At 26.2% G+C, this 20,967-nt stretch overlaps 1 long non-coding RNA gene across 3 annotated transcripts; it reads left to right on the forward strand.

The window, feature by feature from the left end:
- Positions 1-500: 500 nt before the first annotated feature.
- On the forward strand, positions 501-15,100 carry LOC113556998. 3 transcript variants are annotated; one of them, XR_003405565.1, is made up of 3 exons: positions 501-558; positions 8,567-8,697; positions 14,961-15,100. It is a non-coding gene; the product is annotated as an uncharacterized LOC113556998 (long non-coding RNA). The 3 variants fall into 3 exon arrangements; XR_003405563.1 differs by lacking the exon at positions 14,961-15,100 and adding an exon at positions 11,765-11,817; XR_003405564.1 differs by lacking the exons at positions 501-558; positions 14,961-15,100 and adding exons at positions 8,021-8,078; positions 11,765-11,817.
- Positions 15,101-20,967: the final 5,867 nt, after the last annotated feature.

Below are 20,967 nucleotides of genomic sequence, written 5' to 3' on the forward strand. Positions count from 1 at the left end.
AGCAACTTAATATTAGTGACACAAAAAGTTAGTATCATGAAACCAAGACCAAAAAATTAAGTGAATAATTTTGATTTAGCATTATTAGTTCCATGTATTTGATTGATGCTGATACTTCATAAACATTATAAAACATGCTTTTATATGATAATTATAAATTCCTATTTTCTACTTTTTATAGAAAAGTCAATTCTCAAGTTAGTATTGTGAAACCTTGACCACTAGATAAATAATATGTTTCTTATTTAGCATTAATTACTTTTATTCATTTTATTTAAGCTGATACCTCATAATCACTATAAACATGCTTTTAAATGATAATTTTGACTCGTGTTATAAATTCATATTTTTAACTGCTTATAAAACAATCAATTCTCAATTAATTCTCCACCGATTTTACATATTTAACTGACAACATTTTTTTCAGATAGCAGTGCAGCAGTTCACCCAAGGCTTGCTGGGACAGGAATTTGCATTCATAGCACTTTGGAAAAGTATCAACATCTTATTTTGAAAATAGACTAGAAGATATTGATAATAATATTGGATTTATGCAATGTATGTGTAATGGTTATTGAACATAATTGGTAGCAACTTAATATTAGTGAAACAAAAAATTAGTATCATGAAACCATGACCAATGAATTCAGTAAATGATTCATATTTAGGATTATTAACTTCCAAGTATTTAATTTAAGCTGATACCTCATAAACTCTATAAAACATGTCTTTATATGATAATTTTAACGTATATGACAAATTCAAATTTTTTATGTCTTATGAAACACTCAATTCTCAATTGAGTATCTTGAAACTTTGACTACTAGAAAGAGAAAATGGATCTGATTTAGCATTAATTACTTTCATACATTACATTTAAGCCAATGTTTCATAAACTCTATAAAACATGTTTTTATATGATAATTTTAACGTATATGACAAATTCAAATTTTTTATGGCTTATGAAACACTCAATTCTCAATTTAGTATCTTGAAACTTTTACCACTAGAAAGAGAAAATGGATCTGATTTAGCATTAATTACTTTCATACATTACATTTAAGACATTGTTTCATAAACTCTATAAAACATGTTTTTATATGATAATTTTAACGTATATTACAAATTCAAATTTTTTATGGCTTATGAAACACTCAATTCTCAATTTAGTATCTTGAAACTTTTACCACTAGAAAGAGAATATGGATCTGATTTAGCATTAATTAATATCATACATTACATTTAAGCCAATGTTTCATAAACTCTATAAAACATGTTTTTATTTGATAATTTTAACGTTTATGACAAATTCAAATTTTTTATGGCTTATGAAACACTCAATTCTCAATTGAGTATCTTGAAACTTTGACCACTAGAAAGAGAATATGGATCTGATTTAGCATTAATTACTTTCATACATTTCATTTAAGCCAATGTTTCATAAACTCTATAAAACATGTTTTTATATGATAATTTTAACGTATATAACAAATTCAAATTTTTTATGGCTTATGAAACACTCAATTCTCAATTAATTGACATGAAACTAACACCATTGAATTAAGTAATTGATTCCTATTTAGCTTTATTAACTTCCATGTATTTCATTGATGCTGATACTTCATAAACACTATAAACATGCTTTTAAATGATAATTTTGACTCGTGTTATAAATTCATATTTTTAACTGCTTATAAAACAATCAATTCTCAATTAATTCTCCACCGATTTTACATATTTAACTGACAACATTTTTTTCAGATAGCAGTGCAGCAGTTCACCCAAGGCTTGCTGGGACAGGAATTTGCATTCATAGCACTTTGGAAAAGTATCAACATCTTATTTGAAAATAGACTTGAAGATATTGATAATAATATTGGATTTATGCAATGTATGTGTAATGGTTATTGAACATAATTGGTAGCAACTTAATATTAGTGAAACAAAAAATTAGTATCATGACACCATGACCAATGAATTCAGTAAATGATTCATATTTAGGATTAATAACTTCCAAGTATTTAATTTAAGCTGATACCTCATAAACTCTATAAAACATGTTTTAATATGATAATTTTAACGTATATGACAAATTCAAATTTTTTATGGCTTATGAAACACTCAATTCTCAATTGAGTATCTTGAAACTTTTACCACTAGAAAGAGAATATGGATCTGATTTAGCAATAATTAATATCATACATTACATTTAAGCCAATGTTTCATAAACTCTATAAAACATGTTTTTATATGATAATTTTAACGTATATGACAAATTCAAATTTTTATGGCTTATGAAACACTCAATTCTCAATTTAGTATCTTGAAACTTTTACCACTAGAAAGAGAATATGTATCTGATTTAGCATTAATTAATATCATACATTACATTTAAGCCAATGTTTCATAAACTCTATAAAACATGTTTTTATATGATAATTTTAACGTATATGAAAAATTCAAATTTTTTATGGCTTATGAAACACTCAATTCTCAATTTAGTATCTTGAAACTTTTACCACTAGAAAGAGAATATGGATCTGATTTAGCAATAATTAATATCATACATTACATTTAAGCCAATGTTTCATAAACTCTATAAAACATGTTTTTATATGATAATTTTAACGTATATGACAAATTCAAATTTTTTATGGCTTATGAAACACTCAATTCTCAATTTTGTATCTTGAAACTTTTACCACTAGAAAGAGAATATGTATCTGATTTAGCATTAATTAATATCATACATTACATTTAAGCCAATGTTTCATAAACTCTATAAAACATGTTTTTATATGATAATTTTAACGTATATGAAAAATTCAAATTTTTTATGGCTTATGAAACACTCAATTCTCAATTTAGTATCTTGAAACTTTTACCACTAGAAAGAGAATATGGATCTGATTTAGCAATAATTAATATCATACATTACATTTAAGCCAATGTTTCATAAACTCTATAAAACATGTTTTTATATGATAATTTTAACGTATATGACAAATTCAAATTTTTTATGGCTTATGAAACACTCAATTCTCAATTGAGTATCTTGAAACTTTGACCACTAGAAAGAGAAAATGGATCTGATTTAGCATTAATTACTTTCATACATTACATTTAAGACAATGTTTCATAAACTGTATAAAACATGTTTTTATATGATAATTTTAACGTATATGACAAATTCAAATTTTTTATGGCTTATGAAACACTCAATTCTCAATTGAGTATCTTGAAACTTTGACCACTAGAAAGAGAAAATGGATCTGATTTAGCATTAATTACTTTCATACATTACATTTAAGCCAATATTTCATAAACTCTATAAAACATGTTTTTATATGATAATTTTGACTCGTTTTTTATATTCATATTTTTAACTGCGTATAAAACTCTGTATTCTAATGTTGTTCTCCACCAATTTCACATTTTAAGTGACTACATTTTTTCAGATTGCAGTATAGCAGATCTTTCAAGGCTCGCTGAAACATGAATTAACATTTTTACCACTTTGAAAAGTTTCAACATCCTACATTTATAATGGACTAGAAGATTCCGATAAATTTAATAATTTTATGCAATTCACTTTTATTATTTTATGGTTAAATTCATTTTTATTAGAAATAAAATGCATTTTAAAGGCCAATAAATGTATAAAATGTAATAATATATTCTAAAATTTTTATATGCCCACAAATATTTTTCAATTATAAATCATTAGTCATCTTTGTTTATATATTTGATTTCAATCAAATTTGAACTTGAAATGTGTAACAAATAATTATCATTTTATATATCTAGATTTTATGATTTTAATCTTATGAACTACATGTACGTATGAATAATCATGTATAACATTTTCAAAACTTAAAAATACAGGACAGACAACTTTTAACTAGAAAAGAGTTAGTTTTTTTTTTTGTGATTTTGATAAATATCAAAATAAAGGTTTTTAATACCTACTTATAAAAAAAATTTATTTCTTATGAGTAAAGTTTTATGGACATTTGTGATCTTTTTTTTTTGTTTATATTTTCAAAAATATTAGTGATCATAATGTATTCATATGCTTAATTAATATAGCCAGTTTGTCGGATCCTTTTTTTTTATCAATAGAAGGGGTCTATATAGGCAAATTTTAAACGATTTAATTATTTTTGAAATATAGAATATTGGTAGATTTTCCTAATATTCTATTTATTTTATTAATTATTTATCTTACAGTACACCTCAAATAGTGAAATTGAGCGCATTATGTATTTTATTATATTGTCATGCAGATTTGAAGGTGTTTTGTATAGGCAACGCTACTGCACTTTCAAAATTTTCAATATTATTGCTCACAAACCATTGCATATTATAGAAAAATTATCTACTCATTTATGACTTTGTAACAGTGTAACTGTCCAAATTCTGAATTTTTCATAAATTTTTGTGTTAAAACTCAATTTATTATTAGTTATTACGTTATCTAAAACTCCAAAACTAAATCCTTTAATACTGGCGCCTTTAGATAAAATGTTCAGAGACCGACACAAATTCGTCCCAAGATGCGTCTTGCAATTAGTAAAAGTTTTTCAACTCAATTATTTAGACGGTAAATGGTAATTTAAATGTGCAGTTTAAAAAAAAAAATTGGTAGGAAATTTGGTTTTAGCAATTTCTTAATTTTAAAATTGAAATTCAAAATTCTTTAGAACAGAAATTTGATTTTGAGGTGTCACTGCGTTGAACCTCGAAGATTTCGAAACGAAACAACCAATATTAAAAATGTTAGTATTTCAATTTGAATCTCAAAATCTATAGATGAATATCATAACAACAGATTATATCATGTGTTGAAATAACGAGTTGTAAAATTCAAAGTTTTAGAAAAGTTATGTTATACAATATAAAACTTTTTAAATAATTATTTTATTTACTTACTGCAAGTTTGCATATATAATTATATGTTTCAGTAATAAATGTTTAACATCGCCCTAAACGGTATGATTATACTGAACCTTGTACATTTTAATTACCAAAAGCAACAAAAAAATTATGAAAAATTACGACTTGGTACAATTTGTACGAAATATATTCACAAATTGCAAACGTCAAAGTCATAAATTATTCTATGTAAATAAAACAACTATATTACTTATTATACGTAGGTACAAGTTACAAAAGGTATACTTTAAACATCTTTGCAATAGCGTAAAAATTCTAAATTTCGCAGTGTGTTTCATCATTATCTATGAGTAGTACTATTATTATGTATAAAGTTATAAGTCACGGGAATCCCTCTTCTCCGAGACTGGATAAAAATACAATTCAAAAACTTTCATGCTAATCTCAATACATCTGATGGCGCACGGTTCTACAACCTGGGAAAAAAAAAAAACGAAAAATCGGCGTTTAAAACCACGTCTACCCCAAGATCTCCTTCTATCACAATCAAGCGAAGACGAAGATCGATTTTAAATTACCACTAATAAATAAATATTAACTAACATTAGCATGTGTATCACTATATCACTAACTAAAAATATTAGTAATTGTAATTTGTTATTTGTAATTGAACACGTTAGTAAACTTGTAATAGCATGATAAAATGCTGAAACATTTTAATTTTAATAAATAAATAAAAAAAAAAAAGTTATAAGTACTGTATATTTGCATAAATATTTGTTTCCCTCAAATATATTTTTGAAAAACCTTATTGGTCGTTCGACGTGTTTGAAACTCAAGATTCTGGTATTTTGGATGATGCTGATCAAAAGCGTTATCTGTTGTGGACACCGTAAATGCCGTTTTTACCCCACATTGGGGTCTTGGAATTCCGAAATTTGAATTTTTTAGACGAGTGTTACTCGGCCGGGTTTCGATGTATGGGACATAGTTACTTCACGGAAATTTCTGTTTAAAGTCGTTTTACATAAAGTCCTTCGGTGGTAGCAGTGTCCTATGGCTCCTTGTGCCCCTCCCCCCATGGATATTTTAAAAAATGTTTAATATTTGTTCCACGTTTCTGAAGTTCACAAGTTCAGTTTTTCGTAGGTCTGTGATCAAAATCGGCGTCCCGTGGTGACACTGTAGAATTCATTTTTACCCCTATTTTTGGCGTCGGAAATTAGGATTTTGCAGTTTTTGGACTTTGTCGCTACGAAACAATTAATTTTTAGGTGGTTAGAGCGATTTTTTTCTACGCATCGTTTAGACGTTTTTGTAAAAATTCGAACGCTACCAAAACCGAAGCAATCGGACGTTTTGTTGCGAAGTTACGATTATATTTTTATTTTTGGCACTTAGATTTTACGTATTTTTCGAATTTTTGAATTTGAGTTTTTGTTTAATCTTTTCGAAATTTGAGTGCTGACTCATAAATGCTATGACGAGTTTGAAAGGTTAATAAAGGTTAAAAATCGAATGGCTTGTTTTTTCGTACACGCATACATTTCTGTATGGTACACCTATACCACCGTATAACGATTTAACGAAGTATCTTTTTGAACTTTGTTTTTTTTACACGTTTTATGTTTGTTAAGGTTTCAACGTTTAGCAATTACGCCAACAGCATAAAAAATAGTTTATTTATAAATAGTTTTTCATCAAATCATATAGAGAATACATCAATTTAATGTTTATAGTGTTTATATCCCTCGTTTAGCGTTAAGAATTTAATATGTACCTAAGCGATTTCGTTGTTTATACGAGATACGACCATCATTTTAAAATGTACGACGCAGTCAGTAGATCACTTCAGACTCAAATCTACTCGAATACAACATTTCATTTAATATTTATTAGTTTTAATTATATGTGTATAATTAATATGCAATATATTAGTATGATTGGTAGTAATTTGTTTTGAATTTCACAATATAACTTCGGTAATATTTATAGGAGATAATGATTTAAATTTTATGGACATCGAACATAAAAAATAAATTATTATGATTTATTTACATTGTTAAGTATTCAAAAAATGAATCGTTATATGTATAAGATATATAACATATAAGACCGTTTACTTAAGCTCAATTAGTTAACCAGTGGACTGTACAGTCCGGAGAATATTAATGCATAATAAACGCTTACCTGCAACTATCTAAACACTTAAATAATACATACATATATAGTTTAATGTTATTACTTTTTGACTTTTGTCTTACTAGTTACTATGTATCTATGTTAAGACTCATAATATTCATACAACTGCCTGATAAATTTACAACGTACACGATATTATTGGAAATTTATTTCATTATATTATGCTCAGTTAATCAGTTTTGAAATTGTATTTGTATCTAAAAATATTATAATATTAAACATTTTTGAATTCGGCGGCCAGAGATAAAATGTAATAAGTTGAATATTCTAATCCGAATTGATATGATGTTTTTCATCCATGATTGTGGTTTAGTGATATTAAACATTGTTTATCTATTGATACCCTAACCGTTTGTATTTACTGTCTGATATTTATTTCATATCTTTTTGCAGTTTTATATTCATATTTGTATTTAAATTTCAACTTTAAATTGTTTTCAAGTATTTTGAAATAGGAATGAAGTTTGTCTGTTGGTTTTTGTTTGATTATTTCCATTTCTGAATTATTCAGTGTTGTTCACGTACTAGTTGTCATAAACAGACTTTCGATCTCTTTATGGTGTGTAGTAGTGACATTTTATCCTCCAACCATTATACATATTTACCCGACAATTTTTTTTTAGATGGCAGTACAACAGATCACTCAAGGATTGCTAAGACATGAATTAACGTTTCTGACACTTGACAAAGTTACAACATCCTACGTTGAAAATGGACTAGACGATACTGATAATAATCATGGTTTTATGCAAAGTACGAGTAATGGGTATAGAATATAATTGTGATTCAATTAATAGTAGTGTCACTAAAAGTCATGTAACCTTGACCATTAGATTAAGTATTGATGCTTATTTACCATTATTAACTTTCATATTTTTCAGATTGCAGTGCAACAGATCACTCAAGGCTTGCTGAGCATGAATTAACATTTTTAGCGCTTGGAATAGTTTCAACATCCTATGTTTAATATGGAATAGAAGGTATTAATATTAATAATGGTGTTTTGCACGGTACGTGTAATGTTAAATGAATGTAATTGATAGCAACTTAATATTAGTGACACAAAAAGTTAGTATCATGAAACCAAGACCAAAAAATTAAGTGAATAATTTTGATTTAGCATTATTAGTTCCATGTATTTGATTGATGCTGATACTTCATAAACATTATAAAACATGCTTTTATATGATAATTATAAATTCCTATTTTCTACTTTTTATAGAAAAGTCAATTCTCAAGTTAGTATTGTGAAACCTTGACCACTAGATAAATAATATGTTTCTTATTTAGCATTAATTACTTTTATTCATTTTATTTAAGCTGATACCTCATAATCACTATAAACATGCTTTTAAATGATAATTTTGACTCGTGTTATAAATTCATATTTTTAACTGCTTATAAAACAATCAATTCTCAATTAATTCTCCACCGATTTTACATATTTAACTGACAACATTTTTTTCAGATAGCAGTGCAGCAGTTCACCCAAGGCTTGCTGGGACAGGAATTTACATTCATAGCACTTATGAAAAGTATCAACATCTTATTTTGAAAATAGACTAGAAGATATTGATAATAATATTGGATTTATGCAATGTATGTATAAAGGTTATTGAACATAATTGGTAGCAACTTAATATTAGTGAAACAAAAAATTAGTATCATGAAACCATGACCAATGAATTCATTAAATGATTCATATTTAGGATTATTAATTTCCAAGTATTTAATTTAAGCTGATACCTCATAAACTCTATAAAACATGTTTTTATATGATAATTTTAACGTATATGACAAATTCAAATTTTTATGGCTTATGAAACATTCAATTCTCAATTTAGTATCTTGAAACTTTTACCACTAGAAACAGAATATGGATCTGATTTAGCATTAATTAATTTCATACATTACATTTAAGCCAATGTTTCATAAACTCTGTATTAACATGTTTTTATATGATAATTTTAACGTATATTACAAATTCAAATTTTTATGGCTTATAAAACACTCAATTCTCAATTGAGTATCTTGAAACGTTGACCACTAGAAAGAGAAAATGGATCTGATTTAGCATTAATTACTTTCATACATTACATTTAAGACATTGTTTCATAAACTCTATAAAACATGTTTTTATATGATAATTTTAACGTATATTACAAATTCAAATTTTTTATGGCTTATGAAACACTCAATTCTCAATTTAGTATCTTGAAACTTTTACCACTAGAAAGAGAATATGGATCTGATTTAGCATTAATTACCTTCATACATTACATTTAAGCCAATGTTTCATAAACTCTATAAAACATGTTTTTATATGATAATTTTAACGTATATGACAAATTCAAATTTTTTATGGCTTATGAAACACTCAATTCTCAATTGAGTATCTTGAAACTTTGACCACTAGAAAGAGAATATGGATCTGATTTAGCATTAATTACTTTCATACATTACATTTAAGCCAATGTTTCATAAACTCTATAAAACATGTTTTTATATGATAATTTTAACGTATATGACAAATTCAAATTTTTTATGGCTTATGAAACACTCAATTCTCAATTAATTGACATGAAACTAACACCATTGAATTAAGTAATTGATTCCTATTTAGCTTTATTAACTTCCATGTATTTCATTGATGCTGATATTTCATAAACACTATAAACATGCTTTTAAATGATAATTTTGACTCGTGTTATAAATTCATATTTTTAACTGCTTATAAAACAATCAATTCTCAATTAATTCTCCACCGATTTTACATATTTAACTGACAACATTTTTTTCAGATAGCAGTGCAGCAGTTCATACAGGACAGGAATTAATTCATAGCACTTTGAAAAGTATAACATCATATTTTAAATGACTAGATATTGATAACGTATTATTACAAATTAAAATTTTTATGAACATAATTGGTAGCAACTTAATATTAGTGAAACAAAAAATTAGTATCATGAAACCATGACCATAGAATTCAGTAAATGATCATATTTAGGATTATTAATTTCATACATTAATTTAAGCTGATACCTCATAAACTCTATAAAACATGTTTTTATATGATAATTTTAACGTATATGACAAATTCAAATTTTTTATGGCTTATGAAACACTCAATTCTCAATTAGTATCTTGAAACTTTTACCACTAGAAAGAGAATATGGATCTGATTTAGCATTAATTAATTTCATACATTACATTTAAGCCAATGTTTCATATAAACTCTATAAACATGTTTTTATATGATAATTTTAACGTATATGACAAATTCAAATTTTTATGGCTTATGAAAACAATCAATTCTCAATTAATTCTCCACCGATTTTACATTTAAACTGACACTTTTTTTCAGATGCAGTGCAGCAGTTCACCCAAGGCTTGCTGGGACAGGAATTTACATTATAGCACTTTTGAAAAGTATCACAATCTTATTTGAAAATGACTAGAAGATATTGATAATAATATTGGATTTATGCAATGTATGTATAAAGGTTATTGAACATAATGGTAGCAACTTAATATTAGTGAAACAAAAAATTAGTATCATGAAACCATGACCAATGAATTCATTAAATGATTCATATTTAGGATTATTAATTCCAAGTATTTAATTTAAGCTGATACCTCATAAACTCTATAAAACATGTTTTTTATATGATAATTTTAACGTATATGACAATTCAAATTTTTTATGGCTTATGAAACATCAATCTCAATTTAGTATCTTGAAACTTTTACCACTAGAAGAGAATATGGATCTGATTTAGCATAATTAATATCATACATTACATTTAAGCCAATGTTTCATAAACTCTAAAAACATGTTTTTATATGATAATTTTAACGTATTGACAAATTCAAATTTTTATGGCTTATGAAACACTCAATTCTCAATTGGTATCTTGAAACTTTGACCACTAGAAAGAGAAATGGATTGATTTAGCATTAATTACTTTCATACATTACATTTAAGACAATGTTTCAAACTCTATAAAACATGTTTTTATATGATAATTTTAACGTATATGACAAATTCAAATTTTTTATGGCTTATGAAACACTCAATTCTCAATTGAGTATCTTGAAACTTTGACCACTAGAAGAGAAAAGGATCTGATTTAGCATTAATTACTTTCATACATTACATTTAAGCCAATGTTTCATAAACTCTATAAACATGTTTTTATATGATAATTTTAACGTATATGACAAATTCAAATTTTTATGGCTTATGAAACACTCAATTCTCAATTGAGTATCTTGAAACTTTGACCACTAGAAAGAGAAAATGGATCTGATTTAGCATTAATTACTTTCATACATTCATTTAAGCCAATGTTTCATAAACTCTATAAAACATGTTTTTTATATGATATTAACGTATTACGAAAATTCAAATTTTTTATGGCTTATGAAACACTCAATTCTCAATAATTGACATGAAACTACACCATTGAATTAGTAATTGGTTCCTATTTAGCTTTATTAACTTCCGTATTCATTGATGCTGATATTTCATAAACACTAAAACATGCTTTTAATGATAATTTTGACTCGTGTATAAATTCATATTTTTAACTGCTTATAAAACCATCAATTCTCAATTAATTCTCCACCGATTTTACATTTTAACTGACAACATTTTTTTCAGATAGCAGTGCAGCAGTTCACCCAAGGCTTGCTGGGACAGGAATTTACATTCATGCACTTTTGAAAAGTATCAACATCTTATTTTGAAATAGACTAGAAGATATTGATATAATATGGATTTATGCAATGTATGTATAAAGGTTATTGAATTAATTGGTAGCAACTTAATATTAGTGAAACAAAAAATTAGTATCATGAACCATGACCAATGAATTCATTAAATGATTCATATTTAGGATTATTAATTTCCAAGTATTAATTTAAGCTGATACCTCATAAACTCTATAAAACATGTTTTTATATGATAATTTTAACGTATATGACAGATTCAAATTTTTTATGGCTTATGAAACATTCATTTCTCAATTTAGTATCTTGAAACTTTGACCACTAGAAAGAGAAAATGGATCTGATTTAGCATTAATTACTTTCATACATTACATTTAAGACATTGTTTCATAAACTCTATAAAACATGTTTTTATATGATAATTTTAACGTTTATTACAAATTCAAATTTTTTATGGCTTATGAAAACTCAATTCTCAATTGAGTATCTTGAAACTTTTACCACTAGAAAGAGAATATGGATCTGATTTAGCATTAATTAATATCATACATTACATTTAAGCCAATGTTTCATAAACTCTATAAAACATGTTTTTATTTGATAATTTTAACGTTTATGACAAATTCAAATTTTTTATGGCTTATGAAACACTCAATTCTCAATTGAGTATCTTGAAACTTTGACCACTAGAAAGAGAAAATGAATCTGATTTAGCATTAATTACTTTCATACATTACATTTAAGACATTGTTTCATAAACTCTATAAAACATGTTTTTATATGATAATTTTAACGTATATTACAAATTCAAATTTTTTATGGCTTATGAAACACTCAATTCTCAATTTAGTATCTAGAAACTTTGACCACTAGAAAGAGAATATGGATCTGATTTAGCATTAATTAATATCATACATTACATTTAAGCCAATGTTTCATAAACTCTATAAAACATGTTTTTATTTGATAATTTTAACGTTTATGACAAATTCAAATTTTTTATGGTTTATGAAACACTCAATTCTCAATTAATTGACATGAAACTAACACCATTGAATTAAGTAATTGTTTCCTATTTAGCTTTATTAACTTCCATGTATTTCATTGATGCTGATATTTCATAAATACTATAAACATGCTTTTAAATGATAATTTTGACTCGTGTTATAAATTCATATTTTTAACTGCTTATAAAACAATCAATTCTCAATTAATTCTCCACCGATTTTACATATTTAACTGACAACATTTTTTTCAGATAGCAGTGCAGCAGTTCACCCAAGGCTTGCTGGGACAGGAATTTACATTCATAGCACTTTTGAAAAGTATCAACATCTTATTTTGAAATAGACTAGAAGATATTGATAATAATATTGGATTTATGCAATGTATGTATAAAGGGTTATTGAACATAATTGGTAGCACTTAATATTAGTGAAACAAAAAATTAGTATCATGAAACCATGACCAATGAATTCATTAAATGATTCATATTTAGGATTATTAATTTCCAAGTATTTAATTTAAGCTGATACCTCATAAACTCTATAAAACATGTTTTTATATGATAATTTTAACGTATATGACAAATTCAAATTTTTTATGGCTTATGAAACACTCAATTCTCAATTTAGTATCTTGAACTTTTACCACTAGAAAGAGAATATGTATCTGATTTAGCATTAATTAATATCATACATTACATTTAAGCCAATGTTTCATAAACTCTATAAAACATGTTTTTATATGATAATTTTAACGTATACGACAAATTCAAATTTTTTATGGCTTATGAAACACTCAATTCTCAATTGAGTATCTTGAAACTTTGACCACTAGAAAGAGAAAATGGATCTGATTTAGCATTAATTACTTTCATACATTACATTTAAGACAATGTTTCATAAACTCTGTAATAACATGTTTTTATATGATAATTTTAACGTATATTACAAATTCAAATTTTTATGGCTTATAAAACACTCAATTCTCAATTGAGTATCTTGAAACGTTGACCACTAGAAAGAGAAAATGGATCTGATTTAGCAATAATTACTTTCATACATTACATTTATGACAATGTTTCATAAACTGTATAAAACATGTTTTTATATGATAATTTTAACGTATATTACAAATTCAAATTTTTTATGGCTTATGAAACACTCAATTCTTAATTGAGTATCTTGAATCTTTGACCACTAAAAAGAGAAAATGTATCTGATTTAGCATTAATTACTTTCATACATTACATTTAAGCCAATGTTTCATAAATCTGTAATAACAGGTTTTATATGATAATTTTAACGTATATGACAAATTCAAATATTTATGGCTTATGAAACACTCAATTCTCAATTGAGTATCTTGAAACTTTGACCACTAGAAAGAGAAAATGGATCTGATTTAGCATTGATTACTTTCATACATTACATTTAAGCCAATGTTTCATAACTCTATAAAACATGTTTTATATGATAATTTAACGTATATGACAATTCAAATTTTTTATGGCTTATGAAACACTCAATTCTCAATTTAGTATCTTGAACTTTTACCACTAGAAAGAGAATATGGATCTGATTTAGCAATAATTAATATCATACATTACATTTAAGCCAATGTTTCATAAACTATATAAAACATGTTTTTATATGATAATTTTAACGTATACGACAAATTCAAATTTTTTATGGCTTATGAAACACTCAATTCTCAATTGAGTATCTTGAAACTTTGACCACTAGAAAGAGAAAATGGATCTGATTTAGCATTAATTACTTTCATACATTACATTTAAGACAATGTTTCATAAACTGTATAAAACATGTTTTATATGATAATTTTAACGTATATGACAAATTCAAATTTTTTATGGCTTATGAAACACTCAATTCTCATTGAGTATCTTGAAACTTTGACCACTAGAAAGAGAAAATGGATCTGATTTAGCATTAATTACTTTCATACATTACATTTAAGCCAATGTTTCATAAACTCTATAAAACATGTTTTTATATGATAATTTTGACTCGTTTTTATATTCATATTTTTAACTGCGTATAAAACTCTGTATTCTAATGTTGTTCTCCACCAATTTCACATTTTAAGTGACTACATTTTTTCAGATTGCAGTATAGCAGATCTTTCAAGGCTCGCTGAAACATGAATTAACATTTTTACCACTTTGAAAAGTTTCAACATCCTACATTTATAATGGACTAGAAGATTCCGATAAATTTAATAATTTTATGCAATTCACTTTTATTATTTTATGGTTAAATTCATTTTATTAGAAATAAAATGCATTTAAAGGCCAATAAATGTATAAAATGTAATAAGATATTCTAAAATTTTTATATGCCCATAAATATTTTTCAATTATAAATCATTAGTCATCTTTGTTTATATATTATGATTTCAATCAAATTTGAACTTGAAATGTGTAACAAATAATTATCTTTTATATATCTAGATTTTATGATTTTAATCTTATGAACTACATGTACGTATGAAAAATCATGTATAACATTTTCAAAACTTAAAAATACAGGACAGACAACTTTTAACTAGAAAAGAGTTAGTTTTTTTTTTTGTGATTTTGATAAATATCAAAATAAAGGTTTTTAATACCTACTTATAAAAAAAATTTATTTCTTATGAGTAAAGTTTTATGGACATTTGTGATCTTTTTTTTTTTGTTTAATTTTCAAAAATATTAGTGATCATAATGTATTCATATGCTTAATTAATATAGCCAGTTGTCGGATCCTTTTTTTTTTATCAATAATGAAGGGGGGTCTATATAGGCAAATTTAAACGATTTAATTATTTTGAAATATAGATATTGGTAGATTTTCTAATATTCTATTTATTTTATAATATTTATCTTACAGTACACCTCAAATAGTGAAATTGAGCGCATTATGTATTTTATTATATTGTCATGCAGATTTGAAGGTGTTTTGTATAGGCAACGCTACTGCACTTTCAAAATTTTCAATATTATTGCTCACAAACCATTGCATATTATAGAAAATTATCTACTCATTTATGACTTTGTAACAGTGTAACTGTCCAAATTCTGAATTTTTCATAAATTTTTGTGTTAAAAACTCAATTATTATTAGTTATTACGTTATCCAAAACTCCAAAACTAAATCCTTTAATACTGGCGCCTTTAGATAAAATGTTCAGAGACCGAACAAATTCGTCCCAAGATGCGTCTTGCAATTAGTAAAAGTTTTTCAACTCAATTATTTAGACGGTAAATGGTAATTTAAATGTGCAGTTTAAAAAAAAAATTGGTAGGAAATTTGGTTTTAGCAATTTCTTAATTTTAAAATTGAAATTCAAAATTCTTTAGAACAGAAATTTGATTTTGAGGTGTCACTGCGTTGAACCTCGAAGATTTCGAAACGAAAAACCCATATTAAAAATGTTAGTATTTCAATTTGAATCTCAAAATCTATAGATGAATATCATAACAACAGATTATATCATGTGTTGAAATAACGAGTTGTAAAATTCAAAGTTTTAGAAAAGTTATGTTATACAATATAAAACTTTTTTAAATAATTATTTTATTTACTTACTGCAAGTTTGCATATATAATTATATGTTTCAGTAATAAATGTTTAACATCGCCCTAAACGGTATGATTATACTGAACCTTGTACATTTTAATTACCAAAAGCAACAAAAAAATTATGAAAAATTACGACTTGGTACAATTTGTACGAAATATATTCACAAATTGCAAACGTCAAAGTCATAAATTATTCTATGTAAATAAAACAACTATATTACTTATTATACGTAGGTACAAGTTACAAAAGGTATACTTTAAACATCTTTGCAATAGCGTAAAAATTCTAAATTTCGCAGTGTGTTTCATCATTATCTATGAGTAGTACTATTATTATGTATAAAGTTATAAGTCACGGGAATCCCTCTTCTCCGAGACTGGATAAAAATACAATTCAAAAACTTTCATGCTAATCTCAATACATCTGATGGCGCACGGTTCTACAACCTGGGAAAAAAAAAACGAAAAATCGGCGTTTAAAACCACGTCTACCCCAAGATCTCCTTCTATCACAATCAAGCGAAGACGAAGATCGATTTTAAATTACCACTAATAAATAAATATTAACTAACATTAGCATGTGTATCACTATATCACTAACTAAAAATATTAGTAATTGTAATTGTTATTGTAATTGAACACGTTAGTAAACTTGTAATAGCATGATAAAATGCTGAAACATTTTTTTTAATAAATAAATAAAAAAAAAAAAAGTTATAAGTACTGTATATTTGCATAAATATTTGTTTCCCTCAAATATATTTTTGAAAAACCTTATTGGTCGTTCGACGTGTTTGAAACTCAAGATTCTGGTATTTTGGATGATGCTGATCAAAAGCGTTATCTGTTGTGGACACCGTAAATGCCGTTTTTACCCCACATTGGGGTCTTGGAATTCCGAAATTTGAATTTTTAGACGAGTGTTACTCGGCCGGGTTTCGATGTATGGGACATAGTTACTTCACGGAAATTTCTGTTTAAAGTCGTTTTACATAAAGTCCTTCGGTGGTAGCAGTGTCCTATGGCTCCTTGTGCCCCTCCCCCATGGATATTTTAAAAATGTTTAATATTTGTTCCACGTTTCTGAAGTTCACAAGTTCAGTTTTTCGTAGGTCTGTGATCAAAATCGGCGTCCCGTGGTGACACTGTAGAATTCATTTTTACCCCTATTTTTGGCGTCGGAAATTAGGATTTGCAGTTTTTGGACTTTGTCGCTACGAAACAATTAATTTTTAGGTGGTTAGAGCGATTTTTTCTACGCATCGTTTAGACGTTTTTGTAAAAATTCGAACGCTACCAAAACCGAAGAATCGGACGTTTTGTTGCAAGAGAGTTACGATTATATTTTTATTTTTGGCACTTAGATTTTACGTATTTTTCGAATTTTTGAATTTGAGTTTTTGTTTAATCTTTTCGAAATTTGAGTGCTGACTCATAAATGCTATGACGAGTTTGAAAGGTTAATAAAGGTTAAAAATCGAATGGCTTGTTTTTTCGTACACGCATACATTCTGTATGGTACACCTATACCACCGTATAACGATTTAACGAAGTATCTTTTTGAACTTTGTTTTTTTTACACGTTTTATGTTTGTTAAGGTTTCAACGTTTAGCAATACGCCAACAGCATAAAAAATAGTTTATTTATAAATAGTTTTTTCATCAAATCATATAGAGAATACATCAATTTAATGTTTATAGTGTTTATATCCCTCGTTTAGCGTTAAGAATTTAATATGTACCTAAGCGATTTCGTTGTTTATACGAGATCCGACCATCATTTTTAAAATGTACGACGCAGTCAGTAGATCACTTCAGACTCAAATCTACTCGAATACAACATTTCATTTAATATTTATTAGTTTTAATTATATGTGTATAATTAATATGCAATATATTAGTATGATTGGTAGTAATTGTTTTGAATTTCACAATATAACTTCGGTAATATTTATAGGAGATAAAGATTTAAATTTTATGGACATCGAAATAAAAAAAATAAATTATTATGATTTATTTACATTGTTAAGTATTCAAAAAATGAATTTTATATGTATAAGATATATAACATATAAGACCGTTTACTTAAGCTCAATTAGTAACCAGTGGACTGTACAGTCCGGAGAATATTAATGCATAATAAACGCTTACCTGCAACTATCTAAACACTTAAATAATACATACATATATAGTTTAATGTTATTACTTTTTGACTTTTGTCTTACTAGTTACTATGTATCTATGTTAAGACTCATAATATTCATACAACTGCCTGATAAATTTACAACGTACACGATATTATTGGAAATTTATTTCATTATATTATGCTCAGTTAATCAGTTTTGAAATGTATTTGTATCTAAAAATTTTATAATATTAAACATTTTTGAATTCGGCGGCCAGAGATAAAATGTAATAAGTTGAATATTCTAATCCGAATTGATATGATGTTTTTCATCCATGATTGTGGTTTAGTGATTTAAACATTGTTTATCTATTGATACCCTAACGTTTGTATTTACTGTCTGATATTTATTTCATCTTTTTGCAGTTTTATATTCATATTTGTATTAAATTTCAACTTTAAATTTGTTTCAAGTATTGAAATAGGAATGAAGTTTGTCTGTTGGTTTTTGTTTGATTATTTCCATTTCTGAATTATTCAGTGTTGTTCACGTACTAGTTGTCATAAACAGACTTTCGATCTCTTTATGGTGTGTAGTAGTGACATTTTATCCTCCAACCATTATACATATTTACCCGACAATTTTTTTTAGATGGCAGTACACAGATCACTCAAGGATTGCTAAGACATGAATTAACGTTTCTGACACTTGACAAAGTTACAACATCCTACGTTGAAAATGGACTAGACGATACTGATAATAATAATGGTTTTATGCAAAGTACGAGTAATGGGTATAGAATAATTGTGATTCAATTAATAGTAGTGTCAATAAAGTCATGTAACCTTGACCATTAGATTAAGTATTGATGCTTATTTACCATTATTAACTTTCATTTTTTTTTTTTCAGATTGCAGTGCAACAGATCACTCAAGGCTTGCTGAGCATGAATTAACATTTAGCGCTTGGAATAGTTTCAACATCCTATGTTTAATATGGAATAGAAGGTATTAATATTAATAATGGTGTTTTGCACGGTACGTGTAATGTTAAATGAATGTAATTGATAGCAACTTAATATTAGTGACACAAAAAGTTAGTATCATGAAACCAAGACCAAAAAATTAAGTGAATAATTTTGATTTAGCATTATTAGTTCCATGTATTTGATTGATGCTGATACTTCATAAACATTATAAAACATGCTTTATATGATAATATAAATTCTATTTTCTACTTTATAGAAAGTCAATTCTCAAGTTAGTTGTGAAACCTGACCACTAGATAAATAATATGTTTCTTATTTAGCATTAATTACTTTTATTCATTTATTTAAGCTGATACCAATAATCACTATAAACATGCTTTTAAATGATAATTTTGACTCGTGTTATAAATCATATTTTTAACGCTATAAAACAATCAATTCTCAATTAATTCTCCACCGATTTACATATTTAACTGACAAACATTTTTCAGATAGCAGTGCAGCAGTTCACCAAGGCTGTTGGGACAGAGGAATGCATTCATAGCACTTTGGAAAAGTATCAACATCTTATTTTGAAAATAGACTAGAAGATATTGATAATAATATTGGATTTATGCAATGTATGTGTAATGGTTATTGAACATATTGGTAGCAACTTAATATTAGTGAAACAAAAAATTAGTATCATGAAACCATGACCAATGAATTCAGTAAATGATTCATATTTAGGATTATTAACTTCCAAGTATTTAATTTAAGCTGATACCTCATAAACTCTATAAAACATGTTTTTATATGATAATTTTAACGTATATGACAAATTCAAATTTTTTATGTCTTATGAAACACTCAATTCTCAATTGAGTATCTTGAAACTTTGACCACTAGAAAAGAAATGGATCTGATTTAGCATTAATTACTTTCATACATTACATTTAAGCCAATGTTTCATAAACTCTATAAAACATGTTTTTATATGATAATTTTAACGTATATGACAAATTCAAATTTTTTATGGCTTATGAAACACTCAATTCTCAATTGAGTATCTTGAAACTTTACCACTAGAAAGAGAATATGGATCTGATTTAGCATTAATTAATATCATACATTACATTTAAAGCCAATGTTTCATAAACTCTATAAAAACATGTTTTATTTGATAATTTTAACGTATATTACAAATTCAAATTTTTTATGGCTTATGAAACACTCATTCTCAATTTAGTATCTTGATGAAACTTTGACCACTAGAAAGAGAAATATGGATCTGATTTAGCATTAATTTAATATCATACATTACATTTAAGCCAATGTTTCATAAACTCTAAAAACATGTTTTTATTTGATAATTTTAACGTTTATGACAAATTCAAATTTTTTATGGCTTATGAAACACTCAATTCTAAATTGAGTATCTTGAAACTTTGACC

Source organism: Rhopalosiphum maidis, chromosome 3, assembly GCF_003676215.2.
Source record: "Rhopalosiphum maidis isolate BTI-1 chromosome 3, ASM367621v3, whole genome shotgun sequence".
Lineage (NCBI taxonomy): Eukaryota > Metazoa > Arthropoda > Insecta > Hemiptera > Aphididae > Rhopalosiphum > Rhopalosiphum maidis.